Source organism: Mirounga angustirostris, unplaced genomic scaffold (genome assembly GCF_029215605.1).
Source record: "Mirounga angustirostris isolate CCGP_5_RB_7025 unplaced genomic scaffold, mMirAng1.0.hap1 SCAF_2, whole genome shotgun sequence".
Lineage (NCBI taxonomy): Eukaryota > Metazoa > Chordata > Mammalia > Carnivora > Phocidae > Mirounga > Mirounga angustirostris.
In genome coordinates, this window is record NW_026991710.1 from 293447 (window position 1) to 317766 (window position 24320).

At 53.2% G+C, this 24320-nt stretch overlaps 1 protein-coding gene across 1 annotated transcript in view; it reads right to left on the reverse strand.

Moving 5' to 3' along the window:
* The window catches only part of CPLX1 (complexin 1), a 49389-nt gene that overhangs the window by 9943 nt on the left and 15126 nt on the right, over positions 1-24320 (reverse strand). The window lies entirely within an intron of this gene.

The following is a 24320-nucleotide window of genomic DNA, read 5'->3' on the forward strand; positions in this document are numbered from 1 at the left end:
GGCATGGGGGGCAATCTCAGCCTGGGGCGCTCAGCCCCTTGGGGTGCCCCTGCCTGGCCAGCGTCCCCATCATCCCTGCATGCTTCCTCCGCAAGGGGCCCCCCAGCCCAGGCTCCCCTGTGCCTGCCATCCTGAGCCAGGACCAGTGACCAACCATCCCCACTCCCATCGACACCCTTCTGTCTGCTTCTGTCCTCTGACCCGTGATGAGCCCACATGAGCACTGCCAAGGCTAGCTGAGTCCACGCCTTGGGCGAAAACTGTGAGGTGGAAATGCACAAAACCCCCAGTTAAGTCTGTGTGGGTGGGCACGAACATCACTGCGCCTCTCCAGAAGTGCCCCCGTCCCCAGCTGCGTACTGCCCCCTTCTCTCTAAATTCAGTGACTCCGTGTCCTGATTCTCCGTTTCCCTCTCCTTGGCCCTCCTGGACTGTCATACTCAGTCTGCTCCTCACAGGTCCGTGCAGTCCTGAGCCTGGAGAGACTCGCCCTCCGGCAGGTGTCTGCTCTATGCTACTCCTGCCGGTTACTCAGGACTGACCCCCAAACCGTGTGAGCAGAGGACGTAGTTTGCAAGACCACCTGCTGTTGGTGGCAAGAGAACAACTCTTAGGGGCGCCCGGCTGGCTCAGTTGGTGAGGCGCCCGCCTTCGGCTCAGGTCATGATCTCAGGGTCCTGGGATCGAGGCCCGCTTCGGGTTCCCTGCTCAGCGGGAGTCTGCTGCTCCCTTTCCCTCCACTGCTCCCCCTGCTTGTGCTCGCTCGCTCCCTCTCTCTCTTTCTCTGTCAAATAAATAAATAAATAATCTTAAAAAAGAGAGAGAGAGAGAACTCTCGGGTGGAGTGCTCTGGGCTGAAAACGAGACGTTCGTCAGGCTGGACCACGCCTACGCCCCGTGGGCCTTCCTAGCTGCTGGGAACTACCACAGGGTCTCGGAGTGTGGGGACGCCAAGGCCACCATGTCACTGTGAGGACAGGGAGCCCCCCTCCACCGGGTATGTGGTACAGATCCAGACTAACAGAAAACTAAAGCCTCAGGGTCTGTTTTCAGGCACTCCTGCAGAATTTCATGAAGCCGATCTGAAGCCAGTGATTCACGGGAAACCAGACCAGAGTCACTTGCATACTCTTCTGACAGTTGCCCAGATAATAAGCAGAATCTCTCTGCGCCCCATGCTGCTCTCAGTCTGGCAGGCGTGGGGGAGGCGGCAACAACCCACAATCCAGGGAGTAGCTGCAATTTCCCGACTTCTCTGGCCTGCTGGCCACCCACAGCATCGAGGCTCCGCTTTTCTGTAAACCTCCCCTCTTGAACAGCTAATTCACACTACAGTGAGAGTGACCAACAGCTCTTCCTCCCTCCTGAGAAGGACTGGCGTATTAAAGCAGAACTGGTGGGCGGGGGGGCGCGTGGGTGGCTCAGTCAGTTGAGCCTCTGACTCTTGGTTTTGGCTCAGGTCATGGTCTCAGGGTTCTGAGATCGAGCCCTGCATCATCAGCCTCCGCACTCAGCACGGAGTCTGCTTGAGATTCCTCTCCCCTCCCCAGTCCTCCCCCACTCACAGTCTCTCTCTCTCTTTAAAAAAGCAAACAAGCGAAATCTTAAAAAAACAAAACAAAACAAAACAAAAAAGCCGAGCTGGTGAATGGTCTCACCCCCTCTCTCTCCTGGGAGGGAAAAGTGTAGGACCGCTGGGGAAGGGCAGCGGGGAGGGGCACCCTTACTTGGTGGTCCCTATACGGACTTCTTCAACTCAGCACATGGCCTGTAGCCTAGTGATCAAATGCATCTATTGAGCACCAGCTGTGTGCTGAGCTCTGTTACACTAGGGTGGGCCTGGGGGGCTTGCCCAGGACCCTTCTGGCTCTGAGTTTCACGGGCTCCCCAGGATTCCTGGCATTCTTGTCCGGCCCTCAGTTGAGCTCTGGGCTGTTCCCCTGGCCTGAGGCTTAGGGAAAGCCAAGGGGGGCCTGGCCCATCGGATGGAGGGGCGGCTCTGGGAGGCTGCATGGCCTCTCCTAGGCCAGGGGTGGGAGCACCAGAGGTCACCCCACAGTGGTGTGGGTTAGTGCCGCACCAGCCGGCTGCAAAGCCACTCACTGTCTGAACAAGACCCACCCTCGGGGCGACCACAGCGCCATGTGGCAAGCGCCACTGGCCCCCCGTGTCCCCGTCGTGGCCTCCACTGCTGTGCTGAAGAACAGGCTTCTGGAAGGCCCACCTGGCTGGGAATTAACAGAAACTGCAGGAAGCTTGGTCCTGGCACGGAAACCCCACAGGCCATTTGCTGTCCTGGCATGGAAGCTGGGGAGCCTGGGCAGGTGCCTGAGGGCCTGGCCGCATAGCTGCCAACCTCATTTCCAGGTGAGGAAACAGACACCGAGCGGTCCCACCCCAACCCCCAGGTCCAAGTGCCTGACGCAGAAGGTGGGTGGACTCTGTGGCTCGTGGTCCCACCGCCAGCGTCCCACACTGGCTCCATGGGGGCAGAAGTGCAGGGAGGGAGGCCAGAGTCTACCCCCCTTTTCTCTCACTCTTCTCTGAGCCTCAGTTTCCAGGTGAGAGGTGGAGAAAACAGTGCATGGGTTGGGGGGCGCAGACCCAGCCGGTGCTTCTCAGCCTGGGCCCTACACAGACGTTTTCTCCAAAGACCTGGGGAAGCTGGGTAGAACAGCAGGCTCTGATGTCCCCACCTCAGGAACTCTGCACTTGCTGCTGTTTTTCCAGAACTTTGTCCACTGCTCCCAACCCAGACAGGCTTTCCTGGGGCTCCTCGTGCATACTAATCACCCTGTAACAGTGGTCACTGCTGTGGTGCATTCATTTATGGTTCATTATACGTAACTGAATTGGTGCATGTTTAAATAATATGTAAGTTATTGCTGATTTTTAAAACTTCATTTGGAAAGTTTTAGATTCATAGAAGTCACCAGGTACAAAGGGTTCCTGCACACACCTGACCAGCTTCTTCTACCGTTGGCTGCGACACACTCATCAAAGCTAATATGATCATCACAGGTGCAAGACTGTGAAGCAAACTACAGACCTTATCTGAATGTCACCGCTTTCCCCTTTCCTATTCCAGGATCCAATCCTACATACCATGTTACATTTAGATTAAAGTCAATTTTTAAAAAGAGAGAAGTATTTTTTACCTTGAAATAAATCTATGGGAGAATTACAAAATTTAATGGAAAACTAAAATATTTCTAAATAAATAAAGACATTGTCATGTTCATGCCTGGGAGATTCCATAATGAAGCTGTCAGTTCTCCCCAAAGTGAGTCTCAATCACACCCCCAAGAGTTAAAAAGGAAATTCTGTGAAATATGACAAGCTAAGAATTTTGCATACAGAAAAGTTGGAAGTCCCCTAAAGGCCAGGACAGACACCGAGGAAAGAACCAGGAAGAAGCTGGCTGAGCAGACAGCTCATGCGCACTGTGGTGTGATGCAGTCTGGCTGTGGAGGGAGACAGAAATCGGCATCAGAGGGGACGGGCAGCCCCACAAACACACGGGACTTGGACACGTGACCAGTGACGGAGGTGGGGCCTCAGAAGCCTGGAGAAAGAACCAGATCTCCCTAAATGGGGCTGGGATAAATTTCTGGTGGGGAAGCGTGACCCAGGACTCCTCGGTGACACCACAAATTCTTGGGGATTACAGATCTGATAATGAACCCAAAATAAAAACGAGGGAAGAGAAAACAGCCCTCATCAGCCAGCTTTATGTTCCCACAGGTCGCATTACCTGAAATGATACTGTAAGTTTGTTTGCTTGCTTTTTCTTGTTGGTCTCTGCCAACAGAAAGTGAGCTCCACGAGAGCAGGAACCGACCAGCTCATGGCCGTGCCCCCAACACCTAGAATAGCGTCTTGCATGTCTGGGTGCTCAACAAATATTTGGCAAATAACAAACTAAAATTTTATTTATTTTTTTAAGATTTTATTTATTTATTCGACAGAGAGAGAGAGACAGCGAGAGAGGGAACACAAGCAGGGGGAGTGGGAGAGGGAGAAGCAGGCTTCCCGCCGAGCAGGGAGCCCGATGTGGGACTTGATCCCAGGACCCTGGGATCATGACCTGAGCCGAAGGCAGACACTTAACGACTGAGCCACCTAGGTGCCCAACAAACTAACATTTTAAAAGATATGTATCATGCACTGAGCCATAAATAAAATCTTAACAAACTCTACTGCTAATGTCATAGTCTATGATGAAATAGTGAACATTTTTCTCTTGGCTCAGTAATGAGCAAAGGATGCTCCCTCTCACTGATCCCACTCACCTTTGTACTAAAGGACCTTGTTCCTGCACCAAGGCAAGAAAAGAAAGAGAGGCATGAAGGTTGACAGGGCAGAAGTAAAACTGCCCTTAGTATTAACAAACAACATGACTGTCTACAAAACCACTACTAGAACCAATATGTGAATTTAGCATGGTCACAAGATACAAGATTAATAAGCAACAAATGTATTTTTATATACTAACAGCAAACAATTAGAAAATGAAATTTTAAAATAATCCCATTAAAAATACTGACAAAAACATAAAATATCTATGCCTCTGTTCTTTTTTTTTTTTTTAAAGATTTATTTATTTATTTATTAGAGAGCAAGTGAGAGAGAAACAGCATGAGAGAGGAGAGGGTCAGAGGGAGAAGCAGGCTCCCCGTCGAGCCGGGAGCCCGATGTGGGACTCGATCCCAGGACCCCGGGATCATGACCCGAGCCGAAGGCAGTCGCTCAACCAACTGAGCCACCCAGGCGCCCCTATGCCTCTGTTCTTAATAGATGTGCCAGTCTGCTTCGCCTAAAACCACAGAACTGCTGAGAGGAATTAAAGAAGACCAGAATGAATGGAGGGATGTACCATGTTCCAGGACATAATACTGCTGGGACGTCACTCTTCCCTGGGCTGGTCTGTTTGTTCAGTGCAACCCCAAGGAAATGCAAGCAGGCTTTTTTGAACAAATTTGCCAGCTGATTCTAAATTCATGTGGACGTGGAAGAAGACCTAGATTAGATAAAACATCTTTGCAGAAGGAGACTAACTCTAGAGGACTTACATATTTGACTTCAAGACTTCCTATAATCAAGACAGTGGGGTATGGACAAAGGAGTGGACATATGGGTCAATGGAACGGAACAGAGCCCAGAAATGGACCCACCCATATATGTTCGGCTGGGTTTTTTTGACAAAGCTGCAAAGATAACTCAATGAGGAAAGGACAGTCTTTTTACAAGCAACACTGCAACAAGCAGATATCCCCATGCAAATAAATACATGAGTAAATTTCTTCCCTTACCTCACTCCTTACACAAAGTTCAATCATAGACCTAACTGTAAAAGTTAAAATTACAAAACTTCTAGAAGAAAACATAAGAGAATAATCTCTGTGAGCTTGACTTATGCACAGATCTCTTACAGAGGTGACAAAAAGCACGAACTTAAAAGAAAATATTAATCCACTGGGCTTCATCAACATTAAAACCACACTCCCTGCGGTCTTGCCACCCCACCCCTGTGGGACAGGCAGGGCAGGGGTCTCAGCCGCCACGGGGCCCCCCTGCCCTGCATCCAGCTGCAAGGGTGGAGGGACACGGGCGGCTTCCCACCCTCCATGGGAGAGTGTCTTGGAGTTCTACTGAATTTCATAAGAAAATAAAATGAGTATTATAAAGATACCAGGTTCCCCCCCAACCCCCGCCCACCTCTTTTGCTGGTGACATGGTCACATACCTAAAGAACTCATGACATCCAGGGAAAACCTACCACCGACTCATCACGGAATATGGCAGAATGGCTAGACGTGATATTTATAGATATAAATTCATTGCTTTGCACCATCTAATCAATAACAGGCTGAGACACAAATGGGACAACGTTCTAGCCACAATAATTATAAAGAGAGCAAATACTTAGGAATAAGTTTAACAAGGAAATCCACAGAACCCGGAGGTAGAAAATGTCTCCTAAATGTAAGGCTTTACAGACATTGTGGATTCCTGAAGGGCAGGCTTGACACAATGAAGATGCCAATTACCCCAAGGCTAACCCTAACCGTGTGCAGTCTGGGGGGTACTTCTAGCCGAAACACCAACAAGCCTTTCTTCTTTCTTTCTTTGGGGTTTGGACCAAATTAAGATTCATCTGGCAGTTTAACTGTCGGAGAAAACCTGACCCTAGTGCCACGGGGAAATGCCCCCTCCCCGTGAATCCCAGAAACGTCCAGAGAGTTGGGGACAGCACCAAGGTCATCAGATTAGACCCGTTTTAAAACGTGGCCATGCGTGCTGTGGGGAGTGCTGGGGAAGGCGCACCCTCTCTCCATCTGGGGAAGGGACATGGTCACAGCAGTTTGGGCAAGCAATGTGACGGTTTTCAGCACATTTAGAGCCCACGCAGACTTCGACCCCGCTGCCCCACCCCTCCACACGGTCCCGTTAAAACAAACACTCCTCCCTGCAGAACGCACGCCCAGACACGATGCAGGCCTGTTAGTTTCAGCTGCGGCCCCGACAAACAGCTGGAGACAAGGTGACATCTCAGCCACATGGCCACACGGGCACTCACCATGATGCACCCAGGTCAGGGAGTCCAGGTGGTCGTGAGCGTGAGGGGCCACCAGGAGCTCTGAGAGCTGGGTACAGACAAATGAATATCACAGATGCCTCATTTGGAAAGCCAGCAGAGAAAGCCCTATATGGGAACACACCCGTGTTTCATGATTATTTAAAAGACAGAAAAAGGATAGGCAGGTTACAAACCAGGTTCACACCAAACCTAAACCCTGAACAAAACAGCATGAGTCCTTTTCAAACTCAGGGCATGTTTACAAAAAGCAACCAAATATTGTCCTACACTACAAAGAGACACCACTTTACACCCACGACTACTGAAAAATAATAATAATAGTTTCAAAAAAACAGAAGGGCACCTGGGTGGCTCAGTCAGTTGAGCGTCCGACTCTTGGTTTCGGCTCTGGTCGTGATCTCAGGGTGGCAAGATGGAGCCCCATGTCGGACTCTGAGCTCAGCGGGGAGGCTGCTTCTCTCCTTCCTCTGCCCCTCCCCCTGCCCGTGCTTTCTCTTGCTAAAATAAATAAATCTTTAAAAAAAAAAGGTAGAGGGGCGCCTGGGTGGCTCAGTTGGTTAAGCGACTGCCTTCAGCTCGGGTCATGATCCCGGGGTCCTGGGATCGAGTCCCACATCGGGCTCCCTGCTCTGCGGGGAGCCTGCTTCTCCCTCTCCCACTCCCCCTGCTTGTGTTCCCTCTCTCGCTGTGTCTCTCTCTGTCAAATAAATAAATAAAATCTTTAAAAAAAATAAAGAAAGAAAATAAAATAAAAATAAATAAATAAATAAAAAAGGTAGAAAACAAGCCTTGGCGAGGATGTGGGGAAACGAGCCCCGTGCCCCATGGGGGCGACGGGGTGTAAAATGTTGCAGCCATCATCAAAAACAGTGTGGAGGGGCCTCAAAAATTACACTTAGAATCACCACGTGACCCAGCAAGCGTTCTCCTGGGTCCGTGCCCAAAAGAACTGAAGACAGCATGATTCACAATAACCGACAGGTGGAGATAACCCAGGTATCCAGTGACGGATGGATGCGTGAACAGACGTGGTCCAGGCACTTGGGAACATTATTCAGCCTTTAACAGGAAGGAGATTCTGACATGGATGAACCCTGAAAATATCATGTCGAGTGCAATTTGCCAGACATGAAAAAACAAATACAGTAGGAGTCCCCTTCTAGGAGATTCCCCAAGTAGGCAAAATCATAGAGACAGAAAGTGGATGGTGGGTGTCGGGGGTGGGGAGTGAGTGTTTAATGAGGACAGTTTGGGAAGATGAACAAGTTCTGGAGGTGGAGGGTGGGGACAACAGTGTGAACGCGCTTCCTGCCACTTGCTGGGCACTCAAAAATGGTCAAAATTGCACATTTTATTCTATGAATATTGTATGACAATAACGAGAAGCATAAATTTAAAACGACGTACACTCTTATGTCTGAAAAAAGCCTGTCGGGCTGCAGAGATAACCTCAATGCGTTAGGACTGGGGCCACATCTCCGGCGGCCCCCAGGAGAGGGCCTGATGAACAACGAGGAACAACCCCCCTCCCAGGCCCTTGTGAATGTAAAACCTCTCTAACGATGAATGAGTTAGGGAGTCGGAGTGGAACCGGGATTGCTGCCTGTCTGGGAAGCAGAGCGAGGAGGACTTGATCCTGCAAAACCTGGGGGCGGGGGCGGCCAACGCTGCAAATTCCCCCGAACACTCCCGTTCCTGAGGCAGCAGGAACACCCCAGTCACACCTTGGTTTCGAGCCTCCGAGAGAGAACCTAGGCGAGCAGGAGGCAGGGGTGGGCACCGCGAACGGGGGAGTCAGTGCGCTGAGGAAGACAACGGGGCGGGCTGGATTCAGGATTCGGGCAGGGCCGCCTGCTCGGGGCAAGAAGATGGGAAGCATAAAGACATCCAGAATTAGGAAAAACGTGCAGGAAATCCCTGCAGATTGTAAGGGCATTAATATGACCAAATAATACATCATATTCCAATACGTTTGAAAACGTGAACGAAGCAGCTTTTCTAAAAAATGTTGTCAAAAACGGAGAACTATGTCTAAGAATTCACAGATGGATTCTTTCAAACATTTAAGAAAGATAAGTCCAATGATATTTTAAATGTTCTTGGAAAGGAGAAAAAAGAAGGAAATTCCCCAGGTTATTTTTGTGAAATCCGCATAAGAATGATGCCAAAAACTGGCAGAGAGAGCAATGGCCCAGCTTCTCCTCCAACAGTGGAAATGCTAAACCAGAACTGGGTTTAGGGAAGGGAAGCTGGCCTTTCTTGCAGAATTCTACAGCAAAACAGAATTTCTTCTCAGTGGGGTGGGTCCATTTTGGGGAAGTAAAGTTGGTTCTATATTAGAAAAATATGATGCTCCTAATGCGGTCCGCGCCGCCCGCTAGAACAGCGCTGCTCTGAGGCTCCGTGGGTGACCTGGCGCCTGACTTTGCCTTCCTCTCTCCCGGACGGACGGACGGACGCTGCGCAGCTGGCCCTGTCCCTCCACCCTTGCAGCCAGGGGCAGGCAGGGGGCACTGACGCTCTCCGCCAGGAGGAGGCCCGGGGGCTCCTGAGACCCCTGCCCTGCCTGTCCACCGCCTCCTCCCCCAGCCCCGTCCTACCTCCAACAGGGACGGGGCTGTGGGGGGACCTCAGGCGGTGCTGCCCGCGCATCACCCCCGCAGATGGGGGCCCTCACGAGCACAACCTATTTTTAAAAACAGCTTTATGGAAGCATAATTGTAATCCCACCCCCCAGGCCCCCTCTGGCAACTGCTGACCTACTTTCTGTCCTTCCCAGATTCATGTGTGTTCCCTAGAAAGTTGTGTAAATGGAATCATAGAACAGGTAGTACCTGGGGAGGTGGGGTCTGCGTCCACCACTGGGCACAGCACTTTGGAGATCCATCCATGCCGTCATGTGCACCAATAGTTCATCCCTTCTTACCGTTGAGTAGGGCCCATCACACAGATGGACGTGATCGGCTTATCCCTTCCCCTGTTGATGGACATCTGGGCTGTTTCCAGTTTGGGTCTTCACCGAATTGCTCTGCACATGTGTGGACGTGTTCTTCCTGTTCTCTTGGGCAGAGGCCTGGCAGGGAATTGCTGAGTTGCATGGTATCTTACAGTTCACTTTCTAAGAAACTGCCACAGTTTTCCAAAGTGGTCGCACCATATTGAAGCCCCAGCAGCACTGAGCAAGGACTTGCACTTCTCTGCATCCGTGCCCACACTTCCTCTTGTTTTCAGATTCCAAACGTCCAGGTGGCCGTGGAGTGTCTTTGTATGTGCTTAGTAGCTATGTTTACATCTTATTTGGTGGAATACCTATTCAAAGCTTTTGCACACTTTCAAAAACTAACTTTTTATTTTGGATCTACAGAAAATTTTTGGAGAAAGAGATGTTCCCACATCCCCAGCACCCAGTCTGCCCTGTTGTTAACACGTTACAGTAACGTGATATATTCGTCGCAATCAAGGAACCACGCTGATAATGGTATTACTATGTCCATGCCATGCTCCGACTTCCCTAGTTTTTACCTGATGTCCCTTTTGCTCCAGCGTCCAGGACACACATGATATTCAGCGGTCACGTCTCCTTAGGTCCTCTTGGCTGACAGTTTCCCAGGCTTTCCTTGTGTTTGATGACCTTGACAGCTCTGAGGACTTTCCGGGAATTTTCTTTCTCACAATTAGGATTTGTCTGATGTTTTTCTCAAGGCTGGACTGAGGTTCTGGGTTTGGGGAGGAGGACCCCGGTGCTGGAGGGCCCCTCTCCACACATCACGTCCAGGGCACCTGGGACCAGCATGGCTCCACACCACGATGCCGACCTTGACTTCCCAACCCGGCCCACTTGCAAAGCAAGCGCTACTGTCCACGGCCTTGAGCTTCTGCCCATTTCTTAATCGCATTGCTGGTCTTCTTATCATTGAATGGCAAGGGTTCTTTATAGATTTCGGATACAAGTCCAATTTTATCTTAAAGATGTAAATTTTGGTTTTCTTTTTCCCCCATTTCATTCATTTCTGCTCTGAACTTTATTATCGTCTTTCTTCTGCTCACTCCAGGTTTCCATTTGTTTTTCTTTTCCTGGTTTCTGATGTTAGAAGCTGAGGTTAATCATTTGAGACCTTTCTTTTTTTTGAATAGGGGTGTTTAGTGTGCTTCTCCCCGCTGAGCAGAGACCCCACCTGGGGCTGGATCCCAGGACCCCGGGATCATGACCTGAGCAGAAGGCAGACGCTCCATGACTGAGCCACCCAGGCGCCCCTCAGTTTATAATACTTTCTAATTTCCCTTTAGATTGCTTCTCAGACCCATGAGCTATTTAGAAGTGTGCTGTTTCGTTTCCAAGTATTTGGGGGGATTTTCCAAATTTCTTGTTCCATCCCACTGCGGTCTGAGAACATACTTGGTGTGACTGAAATCTTTCACGTTCACTATGATTTGTTTTATGGCCCAGGACACGTTCTAGCTTCATCCCTGTTCTGTCTGTGTCTGAGAAGAATGTACACTCCGCCCTCACGGGGAGAATTCTCTGAAGTCAATCAGCTCAGGTCTGCAGACAGTGTTGTTAAGTCTTGAACGTGCTCACCGCTTTTCTGTCTGTTCTACCAACTACTGGATATCTCCACCTGAACTTGGGGATTTGTCTATTTGTCCTTTAAGCTCTGCATGCCTGTCTTCATGTATGTACCTTGAAGCTCATCTTTGGTGTAGAAACGGTTGACACTGTTATATCCCCCTAATCCATCAGCATCTCTGTGAAGAAGGGACCTTCTTCGTCCCTGGTGACAGCTTCTGCTCGGAAATCGACCTTGTACGATAGTAACGTATCCACTCCAGCTTGCTTTTGATCAATATTAGCATGGCTTATCTTTTCCATCTTTTTACTTTTACCCTATTTGCACCTTTATATTTAAAGTGAGTTTCTTTTAGGTAGCATAAAGTTGGGTCTTGATTTTCTACCCAATTTGACAGTCTGCCTCTTAACGAGAGTGCTCCAATAGCCAGACCAGAAAAGGCTCCGGACCTCAGTGCAACTTTCTGTCAGAGCGGGAAGAAGGGCTGGCCTGGGTTGTGGGGGAAAGAACCCACAGACGAAGCGCAGCTCTGGTCCTGCCTAATGGAGCCCCAGAATAAGGCAGGAAAGAATCCAAGTGTCTAAGCAACCTGACCACATCTGGAACAAAGCTCATGAATATATTTAGGAAAACAAAAATATCCAGCACCCAACAGGGTGAAACTCAGAATGTCCAGCACTCAGTGAAAAATTACCAGACATGCCAGGAAGTGGGAAGTCCAGCCGCTGACAAGGAAGCCCCCCCAAACCCTGACAAGCCGACGGTATCAGGAACACACGGTGGAAACACCTGGGACATTGCAGAGTTCAATGGCAAGTGGCAAGCACAGAAAGCTATAGTAAATAACAGAAAATTCACCTGAAATGTGCAAATCATAAATACGGCAACTACAGGATATCCAAAAATTGCATTGAGTAAATGAAAGATGTTGAATTAAAATTAAGAGAGCGTTGGGGCGCCTGGGTGGCTCAGTTGGTTAAGCGACTGCCTTCGGCTCGGGTCATGATCCTGGAGTCCCGGGATCGAGTCCCACATCAGGCTCCCTGCTCAGCGGGGAGCCTGCTTCTCCCTCTGACCCTCCCCCCTCTCATGTGCTCTCTGTCTCTCTCATTCTCTCTGTCTCAAATAAATAAATAAAATCTTTAAAAAAAAAAATTAAGAGAGCGTTTTATCTATTCAACCAGCACCAGCTGACGACATCCCGTGTGGGGAGCATTATGGAGCACCATCAGGGACGCAGATCTGTGTGATCTTCGTAGAGGGCAGGCAGGGAATGTGTGTCCGAAGAATTTCAGGTATGCACATCCTCCCACCGTCCTGTAGTCCTGTCAGCCAGGAAGTAACGGTCTTCGGAGAGGCCACTCCTCCTGCAGCCAGAGCACCACACGTCCGTCCGTCTGACAACCTGCCCCGAAGACCGGTCTCCCGCGGGGAGTTACCTCCTGCCCGGCGCCTGACCTCGTGTTTGCTGATCCGGTCCCCACACTCGAGTATAGGCTGCCTCAAGACAGATCCTGTCTGTGCGTCTGGCTCGTGGGGGGAAGGAGGTAAATCCTGACGGAGGGTCCGTCACAAGCGCCGGACCTGTGATGACGAGCTGGTGTTGGTTAAGTCGACAGCCGCGAACGCACACAAGCTCACACCCGGTGTCCCGACACCAGGCTAGTTCTGATCACCCTCACGCCACGTGTCCTGGCGCACGCGTGTGCCCATGTGGGTGATGGTGTACCGAGATGTGGTTAAACGTGATGGACGGACACCCTCTCTACAACGCCCTAAAATGGGAGTAAAGACATTTACAAGTGTAATCACACAAGGTCAAACAGGAGAGGAGACGAGGGAACGAGGTCTGGGGAGGAAGGAAGGCCGACGCATGGCAGAACCTGAGCTGAGACACGGATCCACCAGCAGAGCTGGGCGCACCAGGCCCTGTGGGGTCCGGGCTGGGGTATGCACAAGGGGCCCTGTCCTCCCTGCACGGGGGTCCACCACCACCCAAGCAGCAAAGGGGAATCAAGAAGTCGTCTCCCTGGGGAAGCCGAACAGGAGGCCCCACAGACTCAGGCACTGGGGGCAGAGGTGACGGTCCAGCTCAGAAGCGGCTTAAGTGGACAACTGTTTCCTGAAAGAGAGGGCCCACCCAGGCCCCTGTCCACTGCCTTGCTGGCAGACTCTGTCATCCAGCCACACAGGGTCTATTTCTGGAGAAGTGACCCACACGTCCACACAAGACCTAAAGATCCTGACGCCTGGGGATCCCAAACACAGAAAGCACTTTACCACGTGTGTCCCACAGGGAAGCCCAAGAAGTCCCCCACAGCACAGGAGATGCGCAGACCGGCGTCGTAGCTCACTGGGAAAGAGAAACGCACAGCCGAGGAAGGCCTCCACCATGAAGACAGCTCCCAAATCAGGGGCGGGAGGGACCCAGAGGAGAGACGGGACTGAGGACAGGGGAACTCTTTATAAGGGGATAGTTTAGAACACATAAAAGAGCTCTTGGAAGTTAAAAATACAAATGTAGAGATAAAAAATTCGGTTGAAGAGCTAGGAAATAAAATTAAGGAGACATCCCAGAGAGTAGAACAAGAGACACAGAGATGAAAGACAGGAGAGAGCATAGAAGAAAGCAGAGAACCCACGCAGGAGAGTCTCTGGGGCAGGGAGGACGAGCCCTCAGTGGGGCGGCCACGGCGGCAACAGAGATCGGGGTCCAGGGGAGGTGAGGGACCCACGGCAGGCCCGAGAATCCCGAAACGTCAGAATGCCAGCGCTGGAGAGAAAAACCGTACAAGCCTCTCGAGGGAGAGCAGATAAAAGCAGGTCACGTAAAGAGCACTGGGAATAAGAATAGCATCTGATGATTCAACAGCAACTTGAGAATCTGGAAGACAACAGGAAAATAACTTCACAATTTGAGGGACAGAATTCTTTTGAATCTAAAACGCCATTCCCAGACAACCGTGCACGTAGGCACAAGACAGAGCCTTCCTCTGTGCGGTCACAGAAAGCTCCCGAGGACCCAACCAGTGTTGAGTGACAGCCTGGACAGCAACCAGGGACGAGAGCGAGCGGGAGGTGCCAGGGTCCTGGGGCAGCTGCTCCAGAGGAAACACAGCTAACAGTCCGTCTGGGACTGATAACCGCACCCAAGTGTCGTCGGGAGGGCTGCTTTGCTGGTGTGAAAAGCCTGAAAGACAGTCCACAGAAAACTGGGCGAACGGAAAATGAGCCCTGTGTTAGCCTCAGGGCAGACCGGAGGCTTTATAAGGAAGACATGTATTTGCACTGCCCTGCTTGGCTCACCAGTGACACTATTTACGTGGTCATGACGGTACCACCCTCAGCGGCTGGTACGGCCACGTGAGGAGCACGGAGCAGGAGGTCTGGCAAGAGCTCAGTGGCCCCCAGTCCAACAACGTCTGAGCCCCCCAGTCCAACAACGAGCACATGACTGAGGAACAGACAGGGAGGCATGCGACAAGGACACCTCCCGTGGGCTGACGAGAAAAAGTTTATTTACGTTCCATATTATTATTAGATCTGAAGGCATCCTTCCTTGAAAAAGAATTTTTAAATAATGAGCGATTCTAACAGGTGCTTTTGAATGCAACGCCATCTCAAATTTCCATATCACTTCTTTATATTTTTCTGTATTATTTCAATTCCCTACAATAAGCATCCACTTTCATGTTAAAAAATAAATATGTATAAATATCTCTTATAAAGTTGAATGCAAAGATCAAAATATTCTTTTTAAAAAAAAAGATTTTTATTTATTTATTTGACAGAGAGAGAGATAGTGAGAGAGGGAACACAAGCAGGGGGAGTGGGAGAGGGAGAAGCAGGCTCCCCGCCGAGCAGGGAGCCTGATGCGGGGCTCGATCCCAGGTTCCCGGGATCATGACCTGAGCCGAAGATAGACGCTTAACGACTGAGCCACCCAGGAGCCCCCAAAATATTCTTTATATATAAAGAGGACATACTGCAATCCTAGTCCCCTGGATCCACATCCCAAAGACCAAAGGTGGGCGTGGACGTAGGGAGGGCACAGGAGAGCACAGAACTCCCAGCCCACAGTGTCCTTCTGGACTGTGACAATTAGAGCTTAAATAATGTTTTAAAAGGGCATGTAGGCTCCAAAACCTGCAGAAGGTTTTTAAAAAGAAAATTAAGTCCATATATTAGGATAAAAGAAGTAAAATAGCACGAAAGCATTTCACAAAGGCGTGAGTGGAAACGGCAGGTCCGATCAGTTACGTTACCTCCAACGATGCAGGCGCCCTGCTGTTCCTGGTGGCAAGGCCCCCTCACTGGGTGCCCACCCCCACCGCCCCTGAGGGGGGTCCGACTCTCCTCGCCATCCTGGCCAAGGAACAAACGAGCTTCCAGGGAAAAATAAAGCCTGTCACTGGCCACGGGGCCACTTCAGCTCCTACCCTCGGCGCACTGGTCAAGGTCCCGGTAACAAGCAAGGATGACAGTGGCCTTCTGCACTGTCCTCACCAGCAGAGCTGGGCCTCTCCTGCGTGCTGGGTGCAGAGCCTGGGCCCCCGCCCTCCAAGCCCTTAGGAAGGGAGGCACCAGACACTGGGGGCCCTGCCTCACCCTGCTGCCATGGGGCTCGGGGCCCTGGGCCTGATGGCTGGATGGCGACCTGCAGGTGCCTCCTGCTCGCCTCCAAGCAGGCCAGAGCCCTGCCTCAGCCGGGCCACTGGAACACACTGAATGCACATCCCTAATTTTCTGCAAGGCCCCTTGAGCTTTTATGCATGCTCAGAAGGGCCAAAACCACCTCTTCTCTGCCCGTCCACTCCTTCTGTGGTTTTGCAAACCTTTATTAGTTGTCTGGGGATTTTCCTCCTGCCGTGAACAAAGTCCCCCTCCCCTCACCTCAGGGACCACCAGACGCTCCTGCCTGCTGGGGAGGGGGCCCAGGGCCGGGGGCTTTGTGGAGCCAGGCGCCAGGCGAGAGCATCTGGTCTTGGCTTTCAACAAACGGAGACAAGAGCGAGATGAAAACGCCTATTAGTGAGCCCACACAGAGCCAAGCCTGGGGGCAGATGGCGCAGCCGCCCGGCTCCAGGAGGGTTGTAATCGTCATGGATCCGTCCTTCCATTCAGCCACTCTGCCACTCAAGTGGCTGCCCACTCGCCAGTGTCACCCGTGAGGCAGGATGCTGCAGCCATGGGCCCTGGGGTCGCTGGTCCGCGGCACTTCATCTGCTGAGAGGGACAAGGGCCAGGGACGGCCCCCCACACCTCCTGGCCCCGCGTCTCAGGGACCTCCCACAGTGTCTCCACCTTGATAGCGACCCCAAGGGCAGGGTGGGCTCAGCTGGGCAGGGCATCTACTTGGACAGACAGAAGGACAGCAGAGACAGAGGCCAACACGGGTCTCTCTCACCCCCGTGGACCAGGCACAAAGCCTGGGGTGGTAGTCCACATTTCCAGAACCTTCGTTCTGAAGGAAAGCTAAGTGCAGAATGGTCCTGGTGGGCCTGAGGAGCCTCGAGGGCCCGAGGCCAGCAGCTTGCTGAGGGTTCCCCAGGACCACCCCGCATCTTCTGTTAAAGTAGCTTCAACTTGTCCCTGATGTCTCCTCCTACCACAGGCACACAGCATTTGTTCTTCTTGTCTCTCCCAGGAGGCCCCAGGCCTTGCTGGTCAGCTCTTAAACCACTGGGGGCCAGAAGGTGAAGGCAGAGGCCTGGGGCCAAGATGGCCTGGGGTGGGGGCGCCTGGGTGGCTCAGTCGTCGGGCGTCTGCCTTCGGCTCAGGTCATGATCCCGGGGTCCTGGGATTGAGCCCCGCATCGGGCTCCCTGCTTCTCCCTCTCCCACTCCCCCTGCTTGTGTTCCCTCTCTTGCTGTGTCTCTCTGTCAAACAAATAAAATCTTAAAAAAAAAAAATGGCCTGGGGTGCATGCAGTGGACAGCACCCTGCCCTGACAAAGCCCACCATCCCCGCGCAGGAAACAAAGCTCAGCACGGGGCTCTGTCATTTCCGCCACAACGAAGCTGCCACGTCCCACGGTTGTGTTAGGAACACCATCGGGGCCAAAAGGCACAGATGTGGATGCCAACCTTCCTGTAGGCTCTCTCAGAGCTGCTCTTAGCCAACTGCCTGACCTGGTCCCAACCTCCTGAGTCCCAGTCTGCACTGGCACCCAACACCCAGCATGCAGCACTCAGTACACAGCACCCTCAGCACCCAGACCCAGCACTCGACACACAGCACTGAGCACCTGGCACCCAGCGTGCAGCACCTAGTACATAGCACCCCCAACACCCAGCATGCAGCTCTCAGCACCAGGCACGCAGCATCCGCAGTACCCAGACCCAGCACTCGACACACAGCACTGAGCACTTGGCACCCAGTGTGCAGCACCTAGTACATAGTACCTCCAACACCCAGCATGCAGCACTCAGCACCAGGCATGCAGCACCCTCAGCACCTAGCATGTAGTGCTCAGCACCAGGCACCCAGCATGCAGCACCCTCAGCACCCAGACCCAGCACTCGACACACAGCACTGACCACTTGGCACCCAGCGTGCAGCACCTAGTACATAGTACCCCCAACACCCAGCACACAGCACCCTCAGCACCCAGACCCAGCACTTGACACACAGCACTGAGCACCAGGCACCCAGCATGCAGCACCTAGTACATAGTACCCCCAACACCCAGCATGCAGCACTCAGCACCAGGCATGCAGCATCCGCAGCACCCAGACCCAGCACGCAGAACCCAACACCCAGCACCCAAAGCACCCAGCACTCAGAACCACACTCAACACCCAGAACCCAGTACTCAGCACCCTCAGCACCTAGCACACAGAACACAGCACCATCAGAACTCAGCACAGAGCCTTTAGCACCTGGCACTCAACACATGGCATCCAGCACTGTCAGCACCCAGCATGCAGCACTCAGAACCCAGCACCCCAGCCACTCTGCTGGGCCCTGAGCAGCTTGGATGCCACAGTTCACAGTCAAGCCCATGGGACCAAAGGGGACCTACCGGGTGGAACAGGGACTCTCCCCCAGCCCTGCCAGGCTGCCCCTAAGAAAAGGAAGCCAGAGCTCCTGACCAACCCCTGCAAGGGAAGAGAAACCATGTTCTCCACTGCCTGGGAGATGAGAAAAGTGAGAGCAACCCTAGAAAAGAGAGATTTGGGGGCGCCCAGGTGGCTTAGTTCGTTAAGCATTCGACTCTTGGTTTTGGCTCAGGTCATGATCTCATGGGTTGTGGGATTGAGTCCCGCATCAGGTTCTGCACTCAGCGGGGAGTCTGCTTCTCCCTCTCCCTCTGCTCCTCCCCCAGCTCTCTCTCAAATAAATAAAATCTTAAAAAAGAAGAAGAAAATGTTCTTAAAAAATAAAAGAAAAGAAAGGACACCTGGGTGGCCCAGTCAGTTAAGCGTCTGCCTTCGGCTCAGGTCATGATCCTGGGGTCTCAGGATCGAGTCCCGCATTGGGCTCCCTGCTCAGTGGAAAGCCTGCTTCTCCCTCTGACCCTCCCCGCTCTTGTGCTCTCTCTCTCTTTCTCAAATAAATAAATAAAATCTTAAAAAAAATAAAATTAAAAAAATTAAAAAAAATCTAAAACGAGAGATTCATACAAAGCCCAAGACCAGGCAGGTCAGGAGGAAGGACCACGCAGCAACCAGCCAAAGCCTCCACCTCCCCCTAGACAGAACCAGGGTGCTCTGGGCAGCCCCCGACCAATAGCAGGAGTCTCAATGCTCCCCCCTTGCCCAGCCAGGGTGCACCCCCTGCCTGATCCATTAAGACCTGGGCTTGGGTTTACCATGCCAGAGTCTCTGAAATTTGTTGGCATTAGGGTCTGCCTGGACTTGATGCTCATTCTGCTAGTTTAACGCCCCAGCAGTAAATGTGCAACGTTCCGGAGCCAACCGAGCAGTCCCTGATGTTAGTGCAAGATCACTGTGAGCCCCGCCACAGAGGAGCTATTAAAATGAATGCTTTAATCCCAACCAGAATTTCTTGCCAACCAACAAGGAAAAAAACAAATGACTTTATCGGTTGAAGTGCAATATATCCATTTTATTCCCACATTGGGGCTAAGGCTTTATAACTGATCTGTAGCTTAATCAACTAGGAGTGTCGTCTCTTGAGGGAAGACCTGTCCTCATTGTTTTAGGGAGAAAAGACAGTTTCTCTGATGTGTCTTTCCAGCCTCCGAGAGATGTTGGATACGTGGTGTCTCTCCTGAGCCCACGTATGGGCTGGTGCCCATTCTGAACGAATGTTGGTGCTTTATCACTGACTTTTTGCTGGCTGCCTGTGGAGAAGTCCAGCTCTCAAGGGTGAGCAGGGGAAGGAGGAGGTACCCGGCCCTTGGAGGGCTCATGGTCTGGGGTCTTGCATCTGAAAATCAAGATTTCCCAAGTTGATGCAAGCCCTGTACTATGAGCTGCCCAATACCGCCCACCTTGTTCGGAGGGTGATGTGCCCACTTTGGCCTCACCTTCCATGACACACAAATGGAAATCTCCAGTGGGATCCCATAACTAACCAGAACAGGGGGCTGTCCCTTGGGCCCTCCCCTTCTGCCTGCCCTGTCCATGGGATGCTGGAGCAGCACCAACCACTCTGCCACCGTAAGAAGCAGGCTAAGCATGAAAGCCCGGGAAGCTCATGGGGTGACGGGGCGCAACAAGAGCTAAAGCTGGGTCCCAGATGGTACCACAGAGCAGCTGAGCCACCTCCTGACTCCTCTTCACGTGAGGGAAACAAACCTTGGTTCAAGCCCCTCTCTGTCTCTCTGATTTGAGTCAAAAGCATCTTCCCCAGTGCAGAATTCTGGTGCTTCCCCTCCCAATCTGCCCCTTCTGCAGCCCAGCTCAGCCCGCGGCTCCACCATCCCCCCAGAGAACCTGGCTTCACCTGGTAGTGTCCCAGCTGGGCAGCCCCAGGTCCATGGGAGGCCCCCAATAAACAGAGCTCACTCCAAAACAGACAGATAGGGCAGGGGGGCCAGTGAGACCTGCCCTACCCTCGGGACCCGGGTTAGGGACAGGATGGGGAGGCCTGGCCTCACCCTCAGTGTACGGTCCCGTGAGTGGACACTGGGGGTCCAGACAGGACCACCTGGTATCTCAGGCTCTCTCTACAGCTCTGACCTGAGGTCCTAGAGGCCAAGGCAAGGAGAGTCTGGGAAAGAGCCACCTCTGATCTGCAAAGACCTCAGGATCCCTGACGCTACGTCCCCAAAGCAGCTACAGGTACATGCAGGACTCAGCTGGGAGTCAGAGACCCAGCAGTGGGAGAGGGGGCTCAGGATGCTTTACAGAAGCAGGTGCCAGACAGGGAAGGAGGCCCCCTTCAACACGCCCGTGGAGGTGGAGGAAGGCACCAGCACTGAGGGAGGCACTTCTCTGCCCAGGGCTCCCGGCTCCCAGCGGGAGACTCAGCTCCAACCCCAGCCCCACCCCCACTTGTGTGAGCGACGCGGGGGGCACTGCCCTCCCTTCTCCAGGGTCTGACCTGGCAGTCTCGACACATCTGGGGACTGACCCCCAAGAGCCCCAGCAGAGAGCACACAACCCACCCCCACAGGGTGCAGAGGCCCCCCGACCACAGCAGCCCCCAGAGGCTCTCCCTGGGGTACACATCTGTGAAATGCTTTTCTTCTGTCCGCGGAGGTCTGGGTGACAGGGATCCATCTTCCTCCCATACACGTGCAGTCTGGCTCGGCGGGGCTTCTGTCCCCACTCAGACATGCTCGCCTCAGGAGGGTGGCTGTTCATTCCTGCATCCTCCCCGTGCACCAGGCACAAGCCCTGACGCCTGACTCCCCAAGAGAGGACAGCCTCCCCCCAGGATGGCCCCAGGCCAACTCACCACAGGACACAGGACACAGGGACCACGTGTCAGTGAGGCACTGGAGTGTGCTCGGTGAGAAGACCCCCCGTGGGCGTGGTCACGGTTGTCCTGCAACGTCCTCCTTCCCATCTCCTGCTGCCCCCGCCCTGCAGCCCTTGGGCCTTTGCACGTGCTGTGTCCCAGGGTCATCTGCCCATCCTTGAATCCCACCTCAGATGCCCCCTCCTCCGTGAAGCCCTCCCCTGCCCCCACACCATCCCCGAGGACCTGAGCATGCTTTGGACATGGAATATGTCACACCAGGCAGATCAACAGGACAGCCAGCCATGGACCAGTTCTTAGGGCCAGAATAGCCACGCTGCAGCTGATTTAGCCTGATGAGAGTCTACACCAACCACCCAACCACAGTAACCTGACAATTGCCTTTGCTCTTGTCCGCGGTGTGAATACAGCCCCAGGGCCGCTTGCCACTTCCTGGCCTTGGGAGAAAACTGTTTTTTCTTCAAACTGCACCCTTGAAGACTCTGAGCCCCAGATCTGTGTCCAGTGGCCCAAGCACATGGCCCCCATTCAAGGCCACCTTGTCGCAGTCTCCAGGCCACCACTCGAGCTGCTCCCACAGACTTCACGAGTGTTCTCTTCTTCAAGGGACTGAGCATTAAATCTGGGGTCAATCTTGGTGTGGCCCAAGAACATAAAGGCCTCCACGATATTCTCTCAGTGAGAACAAATTTGTCAACAGCTGGACACTTTTCTCAACAATTTGGCCCCAGGAGAATTCTCCCCAGCCAGCTCTGTGTGCCCATGGCACCCACAGCTCCCTGGCCTCGGCAGCAGAACAGTGTCCAGGGGGATCACGTCTGACTTTGAAGGAACCAAAGGTGCCCCCTAGTCATCCCAGGAAGAATTCAGGCCCTAAGAGCAGACGCCCCCATGGGTTCCACCCGGTCCCTCCCAGGCTGCATCTCAAGAGAGACTGCCACCATGCAAAGCCCTCCCATGCCCAGGGGCCCAGGGACTGGAGTGTGTGGGCAGATGCTGCCATCACAAGGAAAGGAGCCCCGGGAGCCATCTGTCCCCTCCTTTGTGGTCCGTGGCTGCCTACGTGCTCTCCGGGGCTCTGGGCGTCTGTGAGGCCACCAGTCAGTGCTCGTGGCCTTGCTGGGGCGTGAGTCCCACTGCTCACCCGCAGCGGCGCTGACAGTCCCACTCCCACCTGCCAGGCCCCCTCCTGGCCTGCTGGGCCCTGTCCTCCCTCACTGCCCAGGGCAGCCCCTTGTCACCACAGCAACGCCTAGCCATGCCCCTCAACCTTCCCTTTCTTCCAGTAGCAGGTGCTCCCGGGCGGCCTCGTGGTCCCCAGAGCCCGTGGAGGAGACCGCCTTCAGCAAGGGTCACACTGCGCTGTAGGGGCAGAGCCAGAAGCCCGCTGGCCAGGCTTGGGTTCCACGGGGGTTGGGCCGCAGGGACTGGGCAGCATCAGCCATCGACAGAGGCTTATAGGAAAGGCCTGGGGCCGCCGAACTGCATCTGAGCTCCTTCTGGACTGGCAGCCCCTGAATTTCGGGCTGCCACTCAGTTCATCATACCCTGAGCCCCAGAGTGGACCAGACATGCGCTTCGGGGTGGCGGAGTGGGGGACTGTGGACGCCCTGTTGGTCTACCTGACATGGGACTCTCCAGGCTGTCACCTTGAAGCTTCTGTCCCCAGCAAAGGCCTTCCATGAGACACATGGTCAGGACAACACAGCAGCCCAGTGAGCTGGCCACAACTTAACTAGGCTACATCCAGTCCTGTCCCCAGCAGGGCCGAGCGAGGCCTGCCCCCATGGGGCTCCCTCCAGGCCCTGTGTCTTTCCTCCCTCCTGCTGCACAGACAGGTACATGGTCTCTGTGTTTTTAGCCCTGACTCTATTTCTCAGTTTGTGTCTGATACATCTGTCTCTCTGTCTCTGTGTCTGTCTCAGTGTCTCTCTCCACCATGCACCCTGCACTTCTGTCTCTTGTCCCATTTCCTTGGGTTCCTCAATCTTTTTTTTTTTTTTTAAGATTTTATTTATTTATTCATGAGAGACAGATAGAGAGAGAGGCAGAGGGAGAAGCAGGCTCCCCGCTGAGCAGAGAGCCCAATGCGGGACTCGATCCCAGGACCCTGGGATCATGACCTGAGCTGAAGGCAGACGCTTAACCATCTGAGCCACCCAGGCGCCCTCCTTGGGTTCCTCAATCTTGGTCTCAGGGCCCCCTGTCTTTTTTCCCTGGCTGTTCTGTTCCGATCCTCCATCCCCTACAGATTCCCAGACAGCCAGTGCCCCAGTGCCCCTCTCCCTCTGGCCTGCCCCTCCCCACATCTGTCTTGTGTGTCCAGGGCACCCTCTCTCCAACCCACACCTGCTCCCTGTTTCTCGGGTCCATCCCTCTGGGTCTGGGTCTGGGTTTGGGTCTGTCTCTGTCCCTCTGTCTGTACGTACTCATCCTAAGAGGCCAAAATGATGCCCATCCAGGGGGAGAGAAAGCACAGGAAAAAAACACAAGGTCTCGCCCTGGAGGTCAGATGCAGCCGCCAACCTCAGCAGTGGGGGCATGACAAGTAGTGGGGGGCAGCACCTGGTGGGCGCACCCCGTGGGTGGCTGCTGAGAGGATACTCCAAGGCCCCCCCCGCCCCATGCAGCCCACCCCATTGCTGCCGCAGGAGAAACTTTGGGCTGACATGGAACAAAGGGGATCCAGGCTGGCAATTACCCAGCTAATTTCAGCCATGTAGACAGCCAAATCAGATATTTCAGGTTTCTTACAAACCCACCTCAGGGCCTGAATTAGCCACCTAATTAATTATCTGTACCAGCCTGGGACCGGCTGGGTGGGAACATGGATTGCTCCCGGTGCCAGGATGCTTGTCCCTGAATCATGTCCTGGTGACGTAATCATTATAATTAGACCCAACCTGCAGCCTATCCTTGACCACAGAATCCCAGGAACAGTGGCCCCAGGCCAGGCCCAAATGTCTTTTCATTCGTGGTGGCAGAAATGAAGCCATTCTGCAAAAGACAAGCCCACCCACAGGGCCCCTGTCCTGTGTTTGGTGGCACTGGCCCCACCATCCTGCCCTCCATTACCAGCACAACAGCCCCCATCCACTCTAGCATCCCCAGCTCTAGCAACAAGGTCCCGATTCCTCCTGCTCCTGCAGCAGCACCATGAGGATGGCCTTGTCACGCATCACCTGACTCATGCCAGGCTGTGCACGGTACCAGGTCAGGGTGTGGCCCACGGAGGCCACCAGAGGGAAACGTCCCGA